The sequence below is a fragment of the Amblyraja radiata genome, chromosome 9 (genome assembly GCF_010909765.2).
Source record: "Amblyraja radiata isolate CabotCenter1 chromosome 9, sAmbRad1.1.pri, whole genome shotgun sequence".
NCBI lineage: Eukaryota > Metazoa > Chordata > Chondrichthyes > Rajiformes > Rajidae > Amblyraja > Amblyraja radiata.
Window position 1 is genome coordinate 58,613,944 of NC_045964.1, and position 15,433 is coordinate 58,629,376.

Here is a 15,433-nt window from a genome sequence, read left to right on the forward strand (position 1 = left end):
TCATATCGCTTCACGCTTGCGAAACGACAGGCGGGGTGGAGCGTTCCCCCGCAGCGGTAAGTTTGAAACCGCGACCTGCAGGTAAGTGATTTACTCTGCGGTAGTTTTTGTCCCCGCGCTGTTTTTACACAGGGGGGGAAGCTGGACAAAATAGTGTCCACAAGTGCTGCGAGTAAAGCTGGCTGGGGAGGACCGCGAAGTTGCGGGAGCCAGCAGCAGCTGAAGGCACAAGCCCCGTAAGGGATCAGCTGTGCCGACTTTTGGTCCCGCGCCGGCCAGAACACCACGGCCGGGCGGGAGACTATTCAAATGGGGCCGTTGACTTTTTGGACAAGTCGAAAACGTCAGGAGACGGGGTGGAACGATGTTCCCCCGTAGCGACAATTTTAACTTGGACCTGCAGGTAAGAGCTGCGGTCTTTTTGTGTTTTTACCATGCTAATTACAGGTGGAGAAACCAACGGGCTGCGACAAAGCTGGTGGGCTAGATGGGATCAGCTGTGCCCGATGTCGCCTCCGCACCGTCCAGATCCACTCCACGGCAGTAAGGACAAAGCTGGTGAGGGAGGACCGCGGAGCAGCGGGCAGCCAGCAGCAGCCAGCTCTACAAAAAGAAGTAAACCTGCCACTGGTAACTATGGAGGTAGGTGGGTCTGGTTCCCTACAAAATACAGGGAGCATGGAGGTTGGGGGGAGACTACACTCTTTTCTGAATGCATGGAGCATGTTAACAACCGATACTTTCATCTTAAGCAGTATCCAGGGATATACAATAGAGTTTATACACAAGTACAGCCCTCCAGTTCAACATATACCGAACCGAATGCCTTCTGATAAAGAAAAATCAAAAGCGCAAGCTGAACTGGAGCGGCTTTACATAAAAGGTGTAATTGAGAAAACTCAACACGAACCATTAGAATTCGTGTCCAATATATTTATCAAAAACAAAAAAGATGGTGGTTGTCGCATCACCATAGATCTGACAAAATGGATACCTTTGTTACTGCTAAACAATTAATTTCCAAAGGTTACTTCATGGCCAGCATCGATTTAAAAGATGCTTACTATTCAGTGCCTATACGAGGTGACCACAGATGTTACTTAAAATTCAACTGGATGGGCAACTCTGGCAGTATAAAGCACTGCCAAATGGGTCATCAGCCCCAGGCTGTTCACAAAAATTTTGAAACCAGCCCTAGCGTTTCTACGGAAACGTAAACACATGGTCATGGCATATTTAGATGACATACTCATTGTGGGCAAAACTTTGGAATTGGCCAAACAAACTGTAACAGCCACAAAACAGTTATTTGAAAAACTGGGATTTATTATCCATCCAGTTAAATCTAAACTAACGGCTTCCACTACTATGGACTATTTGGGGGTTTCACCATTGACTCAGTTCACATGTCGGTGACTCTGCCTAAGGGAAAGGCTAGAGATTTAATAGAGGCTTGCATAACCTCATTGACATCAGCAAACCATCCATCAGATTGGTAGCAAAAGTAATTGGCAAATGGTGGCTGCCTTTCCAGCTACACAATTTAGACCTCTACATTACCAAAACTTACAGAGAGCAAAAATACAAGCACTCTAAATTAATGCAGGTCACTTTGACAGACCTATGAAACTACCAATCAAGCTAAAATGGAATAAAATGGTGGATAGATAACATCTGGCTTTGTTCCAATCCAATCATTGTCAGTAACCTTTCCATGGTACTACAAACTGATGCCAGTGCACTTGGGTGGGGAGCCACCAATACCATCACCAGCTGTGGAGGTAGTGGGACTGCTCAGGAGGCATCATTATTACTCACACTGGGCATAAACTACCTGGAAATGTTGGGTGCATTCCATGGCCTAAAGTCATATTGTACTGGATCATATCACCAGCATGTTAGACTACAGATAGACAATACCACCGTGGTAGCATACATTAACCACATGGGTGGAAACAAATCGACATCATGTGACAATCTGGCTAAATACAATTTGGCAATGGTGTATCCAGAGAGATATTTGGATATCAGCCACTTACCTACCAGGGAGACTAAATTTAGTGGCAGACACCAGTTCACGCAAATTTAATGAAAATACTGAATGGATGTTGAATAAAAAAGTATTTGCTGATATTACAGCAAAATATAGAACACCAGATATCGATCTATTCGCATCCAGACTTAACCACCAGTTATCAAATTATGTTTCATGGGAACCAGACCCTGGGGCAGCGGCGACAGATGCATTTTCGCTGCATTGGGGGGGAAATTGTTTATTTACGCATTCCCTCCTTCCTGCCTCATCAGCCGGGTATTAAGGAAAATACAACACGACTCTGCATCTGGTATTGGTAGTACCCGATTGGCCTACTCAACCATGGTTCCCAGTGGTATTAAACATGGTATTAGAACCATGTATCACCATCCCACATAGACTAGATTTATTGCTACATCCCGTAACAAGGGATAGCCACCCATTCCATAAACATTTGAACTTATTAATTTGTAGAGTTTTAAAAACACCTCTACTGCAACTGGGACTGACGGACCGAACAGTGAACATGATCTCGGCGGCCCAAAGACAGTCAACCAAAAAACAGTATCTGGTCTATATCAGGAAGTGGGCGATGCACTGCCATAAAAACAACATCACCTACAGAGACATGAACATCCCGTCTGTTCTGGAATATCTGGCAGGCCTCCACTATGATGAGGGGCTCAGTTACAGTGCCATCAACTGCGCCAGAAGTGCCCTATCGACTTACCTATGGCAGGGGACAGAGCGTTACTCTGTTGGGACTCACCCACTGGTAACAAAACTTATGAGGGGAATTTTTAATACTAATCCCCCAAGAACCAGGCACTCCCAAATATGGGATGTAAGTATTATCCTGAAGATGCTCAGGAATTGGTCTCCAGCAACAGCTCTGTCCCTACACAGACTGACATTAAAAACAGTCATGCTAATGGCATTGGTCACGGCACAGAGGGTACAGTCACTGCATAAACTAAGACTGGACAACATGACTTCCTCAACAGAAAATATTACGTTTCATATCTATGAGTTAGTAAGCAGAACAGACAGGGATCAGCAGGCCTCAATATACAATTTAGGTCATACCCAAACAGATGACCGTCTGTGTATAATAAGACATCTGTCGTTATACATGGAGAAAACGAAAATCCTAGGAGGCAATGAGAAGGCACTTTTTGGTCAGCCACTAGCAACCACACAAAAGAGTGACGGTCCAGACCATCTCAAGATGGCTGAAACAGGTGCTAACACAGGCTGGGGTGGATACTAATATTTTTAAATCTCATTCCACCAGGGCTGCAGCTACATCGGCAGCGATACAGTTGGATGTACCAATGGACCAAATCCTCAAGGCAGCAGGATGGTCTGGGGGAAAAAACATTCCAATTATTTTACAATAAACCAGTAATGAAACCTGGAACGTTTGCAGAAACAAATTTAAGTTCTGTAAATTAATTTAAACCCATACAAAGGGGTTATAAATTTGTGTTAATAAATTTTATGATTTCAATGTCGAATTCATGTCCAAATTATGTTAACACAATTCCTCCTACAGTCATCAAGGCAGACGTGATGCATGGACTCGTTTCCACGGCATGAAATCACAGAGCTTTAAAATCTTCACGTAGTCACTCACGTGACTCCGAAGTAAAATAGTAAGATTAAACGAGAACTTACCAGTTTGAAGTTTGATCTGTATTTTATGAGGAGTTACGATGAGGGATTACGTGCCCTCCGATCCCACCCTTGATCATATACTTAACTGGTATCTCTTCTCTAATCTTACTATGTTTAGTCATTACAGTTATCTGTGATTTCACACCGCTGCTTTGAAGAATGACACGCATGCGTCGTGGCGGGGTTCTTCACGTAATCCCTCATCGTAACTCCTCATAAAATACAGATCAAACTTCAAACTGGTAAGTTCTCGTTTAATCTTACTATTTTTCATTACCTTTTCATTAACTGCAATTAATCTGTAGCCTTTCACAATTCAAATATTTGCAGCATAAATAAGATTTTTTGCTGGCTTCTATCAATATTAAATACAAAAAAAAAATTGTTTACAATTTCATTATAAAAAAACGAACAGGTAAATCAAACTGCATTTAAATAGCATTGTTAACATGTCCAGAAAGAGATCAATGGAATCTTGTTTCTCTCAGTGGGTTAGAACATAGAACAGGACGGCACAGTGGCGCAGCGGTCGAGTTACTACCTTACAGAGCCAGAGTCAAGAGTGTTTTATTGTCATGTGTCCCAGATAGAACAGTGAAATTCTTACTTGCTGCAGCACAACAGAATATGGAAACAAAGTACACTGTAAACAATATAATAAACGAGAGAGTAAAAAAAAGTTCAGTGTGTCCCGGGTTCGATCCTGACCTCGGGTGCTGTCTGTACGGAGTTTGCTTGTTCCCTCTGTGACCGTGTGGGCTTTCTCTGGGTGCTCCGGTTTCCTCCCACATTCCAAAGGCCTGCTTTTTTGTAGGTTAATTGGGTTCTATAAATTGTCCCCAGTATGTAGGATAGAGGCTAAGTCAGTGGATATATTTGAGGCAGAGATAGGTAGATTCTTGATTAGTACAGGTGTCAGAGGTTATGGGGAGAAGGCAGGAGAATGGAGTTAGGAGGTAGAGATAGATCAGCCATGATTGAATGGCAGAGTAGACAGGATGGGCCTAATGGCCTAATTCTGCTCCCATCACTTATGATCTTATGATGCTTCTTGACCTGTTGAGTTCCTCTATTAGTTTGGTATTTGCTTGAGGAGCTTATCTATCCCTACTCCAGCTTCTACCCTTCAAAAGTACTTCGTTGACTTTTGGATGTCTTGAGGTAATGAAAGGCACTATAAAAAACATTCTTTTTTTTCTTGTTCAGCCAGGTTAAAGTTCCAGTTACCATGGATATGAGGGGAATGGAGGGATATGAATCATGCAGGCAGAGGATCTTGGCTTCATGTTCTGCATGGACATTATGGGCCGAAGGTGCCTGTTCCTGTGCTGTACCGTTCTATGTTCTATATTCATGTAGCAGAATGAACCCGAAATTATCTCTATCACAGTCTTATGGAAGACATTTTCATCAAGTGTCAAGAGTGTTTAATTGTCATATGTACCGACAGACACAATGACATTATCGCTTGCAGCAGCATAACAGGCCCGTTGATAATACACAATAAACAAAAAATACAACTAATTAATAACCCCACTACTAGTGCAACAAAAAACCCCTAAGTCATTTGTGCAATCAAAGACAGTTCACAGTTCGTAGTTGAGGTTAGGGTTGTGTGGTGTTCAAGAGCCTGATTGTTGTTGGGAAGAAGTTCTTCTTGAAGCTGGAGGCATGGTTTTCTTATCTTTTCCGGATGGTGGGAGTGAATTGGCCAGGGTGGTGTGGGTCTTTGAAGATAATGACAATGCAAAACAATCCCAAATAATCCACACAATACCTTCCATGATCTCCAGAGATACGAAGGAAGATCTCCAGGGGCACAGAGGAAGACAGTGTACTGACAGCTTCACCGGAATACTCAATTCATCGCAGGGAATACTTGATGTTCACAATCTTACTTTAAATAAAAAAATTTAAAGCACCAAGTTCTGGAGTAACTCTGGGGGTCAGGCAACATCTCTGGAGAACATGGTAGGTCAAGTCAAGAGAGTTTATTGCCATGTGTCCCAGATAGGACAATGAAATTCTTGACAATGAAAAGGTGATGTGCGGGAAGAAACTGCAGATGTTGGTTTAATCTGAAGATAGACACAAAAAGCTGGAGTAATTCAGCAGGTCTGGCAGCATCTCTGGAGAACATGTTTCGGGTTGGGACCCTTATTTGCACTGATTATAGTGGGGTTGGGAGAAACCTGGAAGAGATGTGAGGGCAGGACAATAAGTGAAGCTGTTTAAAAACAACAGCATGACTTTAATGCATTAAAGTGTTCAAAATGTTCATGCTGCAAACAAAATGACACCAAGCCATGTAGAGGAACGGTTTAAGGAGAGTTAGAAAGACAGGGAAGTTTAAGGTTGGAATCTTCCAGCTCAGAGCTTAGCAGGTGTAGGCATGACCTTGTGTAAAAGTGCACAAGGGGCCGAACTGTGTAAAACCTTAACATTTCTCTATGGATTAACACCGTTAATGTAAGATGTTCATCTCCGGATACTTTTTCATATCCTCACCACCCTCCGAGTGAAAAAAAATGCCCTTCAGATTCCTATTTGGAGAGGTTGATCATGGAGCAAATCAACTCCTACCTCGACAAAAACCTGGACCCACTGCAGTTCGCGTACCGCCACAACAGATCAACGGTGGATGCGATCTCGCTGGCCCTCCACTCCGCACTGGACCACTTGGACAACAAAAACTCATATGTCAGGCTGTTATTCTAATCTTTTATGTGTGGGGGGTGGTGGGGGGGAAGGGGGAAACTGCTTTTCAAGTCCCTACCTGGTCGGAGGGGCTGCCTTCCTCCGAGCAGCACCTTCGACCTGTCCTCGCGGCCTACCAGCGGGTCCTGGAGCGACGTTTCCCTGAGGGGACCTGGCCAGAACATCGGCTTTGGCGGCGGCGCAGCGCTGGAGCGCTGTTGCGGAGCGGGCGATGCCTTTCCTGGGTCGCCGCGCTGGAACTCCAGTATGCTGGGACCGCCAATGAGAACATCGTGGTGCCGCGGTTCTGTGGAGCGGCCAGCTGCGGCGCTGAACTTTATAACCCGGAGCCTGGGATCTCTTGCCGAGATCGCCAGTGTGTGGAGCTCCGTTCGGCACGGTCTGTTGGCTTGGAAGCCGCGGTCTCCGGTGGGAAGGTGGCCGTTCCTGGCACCCCAAGCTGCTGGGGGTTCTCCTGACGCCGGAGCACCATCACCCGGCGAGAACATCGGGCGCCGTGGCGGCCTCAATAGGCTCGACTTTGGGTGGACAAGAGGATGGGGACTGGACTTTGTGCCTTCCCCCACAGTGGGAACTACTGTGGGGGGATGTTTTTGTGTTTTGGTGTTGAACTTCTTCTTGAATGCTATGTTGTATTTTTTATTAGTGTGCTGCAAGGACATCCGAATTTCCCCTGAATAAGGGGATTAATAAAGTCTAGTCTAATCTAATCTAATTACAGCTCGGCATTTAACACAATCGCCCCCTCCAAACTGGTTACCAAACTCGCAGAACTGGGTCTCTGCGCATCCCTCTGCAACTGGATCCTCGACTTCCTTATCCACAGACCACAGTCTGTTCGTATTGGTGGAAATGTGTCAGCCTCGATAACAATCAGCACGGGAGCACCTCAAGGCTGCGTGCTCAGCCCTCTGCTGTACTCACTCTATACCCATGACTGCATAGCGAACCACAGTGCGAACTCCATCATCAGGTTCGCTGACGACACCACTATTGTGGGGCGTATCACTGATGGGGATGAGTCAGAATATAGAAGAGAGATCGAGCAACTGTCCATATGGTGCCAGCGCAATAACCTGGCCCTCAACACCAGCAAAACCAAGTAACTGATTGTGGACTTTGGAAGGAGTAGGAGGGGGACCCACAGCCCCATTTATATCAACGGGTCGATGGTTGAAAGGGTCAAGAACTTCAAATTCCTGGGCGTGCACATCTCTGAAGATCTTTCCTGGTCCGAGAACACTAACGCAATTATCAAAAAAGCTCATCAGCGCCTCTACTTCCTGAGAAGATTACGGAGAGTCGGATTGTCAAGGAAGACTCTCTCTAACTTCTACAGGTGCACAGTCGAGAGCATACTGACGGTTGCATCGTGGCTTGGTTCGGCAATTTGAGCGCCCTGGAGAGGAAAAGACTACAAAAAGTAGTAAACACTGCCCAGTCCATCATCGGCTCTGACCTTCCTTCCATCGAGAGGATTTATCGCAGTCGCTGCCTCAAAAAGGCTGGCAGTATCATCAAAGACCCACACCATCCTGGCCACACACTCATCTCCATGCTACCTTCAGGTAGAAGGTACAGGAGCCTGAAGACTGCAACAACCAGGTTCAGGAATAGCTACTTCCCCACAGCCATCAGGCTATTAAACCTGGCTCGGACAAAACTCTGATTATTAATAACCACTTTCTGTTATTTGCACTTTACCAGTTTATTTATTCATGTGTGTATATATTTATATCATGGTATATGGACACATTTATCTGTTTTGTAGTAAATGCCTACTATTTTCTGTGTGCTTAAGCAAAGCAAGAATTTAATTGTCCTATACAGGGACACATGACAATAAACTCACTTGAACTTGAACTATTAAACCTTCCATCTCTCACCTTAAACTTAAGTCTTCTGGTTCTTGATTCCCTTATCCCGAGTAAAATACTCTGTGCATTCACCCTATCAATGCCCCTCATGATTTTATACACCTCTATAAGATCACCCCTCAGCCTCCTGTGCTCCAAGAAATAAAGCCCTAGCCTTATTTCATTGTTCTATCTGGGACATTTGACAACAAAACACTCTTGACTCTCTTGCCCAACCTCCCCCCAATAGCTCAGGCCCTTGAGTCCTGGCAACATCCTCGTAAACATAAATGCCCTGATTTATTGTACTGATATTGTTTCTAAACAGAAAAAGACACAAAGTGCTGGAGTAACTCAGCAGGTCATGCAGCATCTCTGGAGAACATGGAAAATGACATTTTGTGACAGGACCCTTCTTCAGACTGATGTTTCGACATTGTTCCTAAAAGGCAAAGATTTCCAGGAATGAGTGGGTTAACATATGATGAGCGTTTGATGGCGTGGACCTGTACTTGCTGGAGTTTAGAAGAATGAGGGGAGATCTCATTGAAACTTACCGAATAGTGAAAGGCTTGGTTAGAGTGGATGTGGAGGGAATGTTTCGACTAGTGGGAGGGTCTACGACCAGAGGTCATAGCCTCAGAATAACAGGACATTATTTTAGGAAGGAGATGAGGGGTAATTTCTTCAGTTAGAGAATGGAATTCATTGCCACAGAAGGCTGTGGAGGCCATAAATTGATATTTTTAAGGCGGAGATAGATATATTCTTGATTAGTATAGGTGTCAGAGGTTATGGGAAGAAGGCAGGTGAATGGGGTTAAGAGAGAAAGATAGATCGGCGGAGTAGACTTGATGGTTCGAACGTCCTAATTCTGCTCCTATCACTTTTGAGCATGAATTCCTTTTTGCATTCAGCTTGTGCTTGTGCAGAGCCTGGATTTTGCATCAGCTATTTCCCTGTGCGGCTGGGAGTGTTATTGCATTGACCACGTCTCTGCAGACTGGAATGTGCAGGACAATGACCCTGTTGCCTGAACTTATCGTATCCCTGGACTTTAGGCCTGGACTTTGTTTGCACCATGTGCCTGTCAGTCTGGACCTGAATTGCATTGGCTCTGCGCCTGGCTTGTCATCAAGGTTGAAGTCCATGGTGTAAACACAAGGGGCTGAACCAGCATGGAGAGAATATTGGCTATGGAACAAGAAACACAGCACAGCAATTATAGTTTTGGTTGGGACTGGAAGGAAATGTACAGTGAAGTTCCTCGATAGGTACTAGCCCAAGCTCTTCTTATTACAATAAATCCTTTTTGAATATTTAACTTTGGCAATTTTACAAACTCGCAGTTGAGCTGTCAGACATCTGGAACTTTAAAGACATTTTTTACCAATTGTTTTTTGCACTAATGGCTTGTAGTTTTTTTTTACTGACAGTACGATTTATGTGCAATTTATGTATATTTTATATTTTTATGTTTACGTCTGATTCTAGGTGCCTGTGACGTGGCCACAAGATATGATAGTACCTGTTCCTCATCAATAAACCCGCTAAAGCCGTCTTGCATTCTATTGCAGTTTGCTATAATTTGTTTTTGTACATCCTTTCACTGTACCTCGTGACAATAAACTAAAGTTTAGAGACACAGCGTGGAAACAGAACCTTCGGCCCACTGTGTCCATACTGGACCATCCATCACCTATACACACTACCTCTATGTTGTCCCACTTTCACATCCACACCCTGCACGCTAGGGGGAAATTTACAGAGGGCCAATACACCTACGAACCCGCATGTCTTTGGGGATGAAACTGGAGATAAAACACGGGGTAGACACAGAATGTTGGAGTAACTCAGCGGGACAGGCAGCATCTCTGGATGGAAGGAATGGGTGACGTTTCGGGTCGAGACCCCTCTTCAGACCGAACAATCCCTGTTCCAGGCATACACTGGCCCTATCCCCGAACTGTTATCTCCGCAACTGGTATGGGCTCCAGCTGTGCTGGCCTCTTTGTAGGGTATGTCAAACAATCCCTGTTGCAGGGGTACACCGGCCCTATCCCCGAACTCTCTCTCCTCCGCTTACTTCACTGCGACAACACAAGAGGTCACAGGGAGAACATGCAGATTCCCCCCCACACACACACACACAGCATCCGAGGTGGGGATCGAACCCTGGACCTCGGCGTTGCGAGGCAGCGGCTCTACCCGCTGCGCCACCGTCAGGCCGGCCGGCTCTGCATCCGCGTGCACGCGCACGCAAATTGCCGCCAAAAAAATACCCCCCCCGGCTCCAGCCGGCGCAAAGATGGCGGCCGGCGCCGCTCCCTCCTCCATTGGCGGCCGCTACGCCATCGAGCGCCCTTCCCGCTGCCCTGCGCCCCTCCCGCCGGTCCGGTGGCTCCCCAAGCCGTTCGGGGGGGCGAGCCGAGGCGAAAAGACGGGCGGTTTACCTCATGAAAACGCAAAGGGCGGCGGGATGAAGGGCTGGGGCGGCTGGAGGAGAGCTGGGGGTGGGCGGGGAGGGGAGGGAGGCCGCCTCCCGCAGCCCGCGGTGGGCAATGGCGGAGGGAGTTGAAGCCCGGGCTGCTCCGTCTCCTTGGCGACGGCCGGGGATATCCGAGCGTTACTGAGCGATTTCGTCCACCTCCCTCCTTTATTACAAAAAAATAAACGCTTTCATTTCCCCGGACGGGTGGAGGGGGGGACCCGAATGCTGCAACAAAAAAAAACCTTTTGTGTTCGTCAACAGCCATCTTAGCATGACATGAAGTGTAAGTAGACAACAAGCTGCCTGACTCTGTCTTAGCTCGCTGTAAAAAAAAAATTGTTGCCTGTTTTTTATAATTTCTCTCTCTCCGCCCCCTCCCTAACTCTGGAAAGTTGCAAACCCAGCAAAGGTTGAGGAGTGTCACTCCTGTTAACGCGGTATTTTCTCTTGTTTAAACCCCCCCCATCCCACTCTGGTTTGCAATATGAATTTTTTCTTGAAGTGGGTGTAAATATCACGCTGCATATATTCTGCCCCCAACCACGGACCGTCGGCATTCGTGGAGAGAAATGTGACCTTTTCATCCCAAACTCTTGACATTGCAGCCCGAGGATTTAAATGCGCAAAAGTGGCGCATAGATGTGAGACTTGGCGGTTTCAAACAATTTGCAAAGATTTCGTCTCTCTCTTATACTTTCTCTGCTGTTGGCATCTGTCATATAAGTGTGCATATATTTTGTTTAAAAGGCAGTTGTTCTTTCGGAGAACATTCTGGCGTTCAAACATACTTTCCTGTCTCCATCCTGACCATATCAATTATTTCTGGGTGAAGTTTTCCCCCACCCCAGGTTTTACTTTTGCTATCCCTCCATCGTTATTTCCATAATAATTACATTGCACTGTCCTTTTTTCCACGCCAAATTGGCTCAGTCCTCAACAGTGGCTAATGGTTTTCCCTACCCTGGAAACACAATTCCAATTCCCAGTTTGGAAGAATTGTTTTGCGAATCCCATTTTAAACGTAATATTTTTTTGTGTGTTTTAAAACATTGCGGAGCCAGGGTTTGTTTTAAAAAAGAAGGTAGACACAAAATGCTGGAGTAACTCAGCGGGACAGGCAGCATCTCTGGAGAGAAGGAATGGGTGGCGTTTCGGGCCGAGACCCTTTTTCAGACACTTTGTTTTTAGAAAACTGTGTTTGACCTACAAAATAAATGCAACATTCCTGTGAAGGGGGAATAAACGGAGATGTTCAAGTGTCGGGATCTCTCTCTCTCTCTCTCTCTCTCTCGCAAACACATCCTGTGCGTGAATTCGCAGCTTTATCCTGCGCTACTTAATCCAAGGTGACAGACAACTGTTTATGTGGCGACAACTCCTCCAGAGAAAGCCAAGACATCGATATGCCACTTGACCTTTGACAGCTAGGTGGCCGAATGAAAAGATCTGACAGCAATTAACCCAGATTATAAAGTTCACGCACAGCCTCACGATGTGCACAACCCGTTTGAATCCATCGCATAGCGGCGCATCTGCTATCTGTTCTGTGTAACATGACAACAGAAACGCTGTGAACATTACTGCCTTTCGTGGAAAACAACGCCTGTGCTATCTATAAAGACGGAGTGCTTTACCAGTTTCGTACTTTTCCAAAAATAGAAGGCAAGGGATTGTGGGCAGGAGTCTTGTGATTTTCTTGCCGTCTAATGTAAACCAGATGGAATGTATGGAGAAATTGCCACGCAGACCAAACAGTATACAATCAAATCACTTGCGCCTACTTCGTGTGCATGGGATCTGATTACTCACGCTCGCCTTTAAAGTGGCTGCTTGCTTTGAAACGCTTCGAGCTGAGATTTGGACGACTTTTATAAACGTTGATTCACGGATACAGTAAAGGCAAATTCATTTCGTCACAGCACTCTTACCAAAGGGTACAGTTGGAAACAAGTCAATCGGCTGCATATGTTTGCAGCGAAATTTAAAGCATCATATGACATAGCTGCACATGTTTACTTTGTTTGACATTGTTTTGCATTGTTTAATACATTACAAAACACAAGGGGCATTCCATTGCCCTGTCTCACACCTTCATAAAGCAACCACAGTATCTGTTGTTTACAAATTACATTCGCACATTTCAGGCCAATAGCGTATGGAGAATTTAATTTCGATCCGCCCTTCTGTTTGGAACTTGGAAACTTTTAACTACCGGGTTAGTGAAATATTAGGAACTACATTTGATCTAGTTGTAATACTTGCCGATGACACAATATTTTTTGTAGTACTGCATTAATAACTTGAAGTAGTACAGTAATTAGAAGATAATGAACAGAAAGATGCATTCAATCCGGAATTCATCACACCGTTGGCGGATCCCTAATATCTTTATGTCAAACAGCTCATAGGCATGGATTTATTTAATCGTTTATGTAAAACTTGAATTATACCTGTATCAAAGTGAAATATTTTAATATTTAAAAATGTAAAAGTGCATTCGCGTAGGTAAGTAATACGATTTAGGTTACAGGTGCTGTATAGCCATTACTGTATAAAATGGGATGATTGTATAAAAGCAGATTGGAAAATACTACCATATCTGTCAAAAACGAGTATTTGTAACCACCACCAACAAATAATTAGGTAGGCTCATCTTAACCCCTACAAGGATAATTTGCTCCTTAATTCTAAGCACAGAGTGATAAATTAATAACGTTTTGGTCCTATTAAGCGTTTTAAGTTGATCTTGTAAAAGTGTATTAAGTACCATTGAGCTCAACGGCTGAATGACTCCTTCACATGAAGGGATTAGTTCTTGCCACCTACTTATCCTTAATATAACCACCTCTGCACAGTACAACACACACACACACACACACACACATATAAAGACCTCTTGAATTAGAAACTATTTAGATAAACGTTGTAATGAAAAGGGAAAATTAAAAAAAGAGCAGACACTTAGTTGCATGAAGTATTACAGTAATTGAATGATATGCAGACATTTTATTCAATCAGGGACTTATTATACCAGTGGTTGTTCCCTAATTTCTCTTTGCAAAGAGATCATAGGCATGGATTTATTGTACAACTTTTTTCTCTTTTTTTTAGATAGCAATAGGCTAGATAATGCCTATTTTGGATGCAAGGAGAATTAAATACAAGTTTTTAATGTATCAACAAGCTAAAATTACAAATTGTATACATTTGAATCTTTTCCTTGTAAAATATAGAATAGTACAGGTCAGGAACAGCTTACCCTATGTATCTGCACATGATTCATCCCACTATTTCTTGCACGTTCATATATCTATCTAAATGCCTCTTAATGGTTTCATTCATGTCTCCTTCCACACCACACTTGGCAGCAAGTTCTAGGCACTCACTATTTGTGTGTGTAAATCAAAACAACTTGCCCCGCACATCTCCTTTAAACTCTCCTCTGTCAACTTAAAGCTATGCCCTCTTGTATTTGATATTTCTTCATGGGAAGAAGGTTCCATTTGTGTACCCTATTATTTAAACTTTTAGCTTTAGAAGTAAGGATTTGATCAATTGGGAACATAGTTAACATTTTTCAAATGATTAATTGTCTCTAGAGCATTGCAGGCAGAGGGCATACCTGATAATTTTATAAACTTATATCAGGTATGCCCTGCAATGCTCCAGAGAAAATTAATCATTTGAAAAATGTTAACTATGTTCCCAATTGAAAAGATCCTTACTTCTAAAGCTAAAAGTTTAAATATTTGTTTCATTTTGGATGTTTGCCTCAGCATCTCCCTGTCATGGGTCCAAAACTGGACTTGCTATTCTAGTTGCAACTGCCTGTTTCTCGTGAAGTAGCCCTTGAGACAACTCCAGTTCCATGGGTTCCGATATGGCAGCTGAGGCCAGTGTTCGAACTGCAGACTGCACCAATAGGGCAGGAAGCGCTTGATGGGACAGGCGAGTGGCATGGGAACTGGTGTGGTCCTTATGCCATTTTCACCATGCTCTCGCGTACACTAGATGTTCATAATACTGGCCTGGTTGCTCTTCCATCATTCTGATTGATCATAACAAATCTAAGAGGATGCTACATTTTTAAGAGGGCTTTGACAACATTTCCTTTTCCACCAAAACAAATGCCTTTTATAAAAATGTCAGTTTTACAGTGAGCTATTATATCTGTAAATTCTAACAGTTTATTTGCTTTCCCTGCAGTTGTAATATTGGTTTTGGACTTTCAAAGTTTGACATCTATGAACCCCATGTTTTCTTCTCATTCCATCACCATAAACAGGTAACTTTAACGTGATCTTTCATGATCCACAAACTGGCCCATTCCTCATGATCTTTGGATCAGCTCGTGTTCGATTAATCATGTTAATTTGGAGTTAAACATTCTGACAGTTTTTCATCTTTCAGGGTGTAGACTTGCTTGGCTTATATAAACTAAATAGAAGGAACCTGTTCCCATGAGGCTCAAATATAGAACTTTTGGGGGAAAAGCATTTAATCGGGTTGTGAGGAAAATCATTTTTATGTACTGAGAGGTTATGATCTAAAATTGATTGCTTATAGGGGTTGGTGAGAAATCAATTCCCTCGTCAAGAATGGTTTTGCACTTTAGTGATTCTTTACAGGGCAATGGAGTGTTTCCTTAGTGTTCTG

The 15,433-nt window shown here is 44.0% G+C and overlaps 1 protein-coding gene across 3 annotated transcripts in view; it reads left to right on the forward strand.

Moving 5' to 3' along the window:
• Nucleotides 1–10,818: 10,818 nt before the first annotated feature.
• Nucleotides 10,819–15,433, forward strand: part of foxn3 (forkhead box N3) — a 323,289-nt gene continuing 318,674 nt past the window's right edge. For 2 of the 3 annotated variants that reach the window (XM_033027552.1, XM_033027558.1), the window contains exon 1: nt 10,820–11,060. The gene's annotated coding sequence lies outside the window, so the exon portion shown is untranslated. Of the gene's footprint in view, nt 11,061–14,983; nt 15,063–15,433 lie in introns of all 3 variants that reach the window. The other variant, XM_033027554.1, reaches the window with a different exon arrangement.